The following is a 2,387-nucleotide window of genomic DNA, read 5'->3' as shown; positions in this document are numbered from 1 at the left end:
ATGGTCGACTGTGTGTGTGTGTGTGTGTGTGTGTGTGTGTGTGTGTGTGTGTGTGTGTGTGTGTGTGTGTGTGTGTGTGTGTGTGTGTGTGTGTGTGTGTCTACATTGCTGTGTGTTTCTATTACGTAACTTCAACCAGGAAGTCTTGCTGCTATACAGTGGTGGAAAAAGTACTCAAATTCTTTACTTAAGTAAAAGTACCAATACTGCAATATAAAAATACTCTGTTACAAGCAAAAGTCCAGAATTAAAAATGTACTTGAGTAAAAGTACAAAAGTATTGGCATCAAAATGTGCTTAAAGTACCAAAAGTAAAAGTACTAAAATGTTTGAAAATAGCAGATCTACAAGCTCACAACGTGTCGCGATGCGACGCGTTGTGAGCTTGTAGATCGGCTATTTTCAAATAGCCTAGGTATAAAATAGGGCTAAAGTGGTTAATGTATGTTTTATAATATAATAATTTATATCTGAAAAGTAACTAGTAACTAAAGTTTTCAAATAATTGTAGTGGAGTACAAGTACAATATTTGCCTCTGAGATGTAGTGGAGTAGAAGTAAAAGTATTGGGAATTGGAAATACTTAAGTAAAGTACAAATACCTCAAAATTGTACTTAAGTACAGTACTTAAGTAAATGTACTTAGTTACTTTCCACCACTGTTGCTATGTTGCAACAGGTCCTAACCAAAGGGGAATTAGCAAGAGTCACTTCCCGTAACTTCACGCAGATACTTCCCGTATCTGCGTGACGTACAGTAGGTGGACGCCTTTTTAAGAGACAGGAAGCAGGTTGGAGTCTATTGATTCCAATGGAAGAGTGAGCGTGAACACAGCTTCTGAACCATTCTTTAGCTCCATGGTCACTGAACTAAATATTGGACCCAATTGTCACAAGACACACAATATTTACAAGATTTTCATACTATAAATGGCTTATTTTAGAGAAACAAATCAGGAGAAAATCAACTTTGTTATCAACCTTTCTCTATCACACTCTCACGAGATTTGGGAAGATATCTGAAGTCTGACGGACGAGACATAGAGGGCTCTGTCCCTTATTTTTAACTCTATGCCCTGTCCCCATAAGATGTTCTAAAAACTGATAAACTGAGATTCTATGTGAAAACATTATGGACCTATTCAAAATTAAATAAAATGTATGTTCCAATGCTCAATAATATAATTTTCCATTATTAACTGTCTTGGTTGATGGGGTATGATTTGAGAATCATGACATTTTGCTAAACATTCATGCTAAACACACTATAGTCTATCTATAGTAGTAAAATATATATACCTTATAAATAAAAGGCCCTGTTACAATGTTGAGCAGAAACAGGAGCACATCTAGCATAAGACTGAATAATACATGTGTGTTTGTGGGGGGAATGTTATGGGTTTCTTAAAAGCATCTTTGCCAATAACACTTTCAAACATGTAAAGCATTTATTTTGCCTGCCTGCCTGCCTGCCTGTACAAGTGGTTTTCAACCTTTTTCATATCAAGGTCCATTATTCATTCGGCATTTGAGCCACGGACCACCATTTAATGAGATTTAGACTCTCAGACCTCAGACATTTTGTTATCGTTGGATAAGATTTTGGCCACAATTCCATTCTGTATCGATGTTGGTTCCATAGGAGAGATAACAGGCAAACTTTGATCAAAATACGATTTTTTTCATTAAGTAATGCAGATGTTTAACAATAATTTAACTCTTGAGAGCGTAAAATGAAACTCGTAAGGGTCCATTTGGTTTCATTTTACACTCTTAAGAGTTAAAGATCTTTAAGGGTCCATTTGGTTTTATTTTACACTCTCAAGAGTTAAAGATCTATAAGGGTCCATTTGGTTACCAACTCTCCATCATTTAGCTGGGGACCACCTGGAACCCCCTCAAGGACCACCTGTCCCCGGACCACTGGTTGAGAACCGCTGGTCTACACTACAGGTCTAATAACTCTGAGAGTGTACAAATGGAACCAAATTGACCCTTACATTTGACCCCAGACCACCTGGGTTATGAACACAGACAGAAAAGAACAGCAGTTTATAACTAACGTATCCTTTATTAAAATCGACGGTGGACGATGGACGGACGTCACAAACGTAACATGCAGACCTGCAAGGCGCACCGTTGCTCCGATCCGCTCCAAACTTGCCACCAACACTGTTCAGGGCCTGTGATGGGCAATATTACTCAGGAGAATAATGTTACTCATTACATTACATAATACTCCTTTAACCCATTTTGGGCGGGAACCCCTATTTGTAACTATACCTTTCAGGACGGGAACCCCTTTTGGGGTTCTTGTTGCTATGCACAGTATATAGCAACATACATTTGTTGTAATCTTTTAATACATTATTTTAAGTTTTTCAGTA

The sequence above is a fragment of the Gymnoscopelus braueri genome (assembly GCF_963280865.1).
Source record: "Gymnoscopelus braueri genome assembly, chromosome: 17".
Lineage (NCBI taxonomy): Eukaryota > Metazoa > Chordata > Actinopteri > Myctophiformes > Myctophidae > Gymnoscopelus > Gymnoscopelus braueri.
This window is presented reverse-complemented; position numbering follows the sequence as displayed.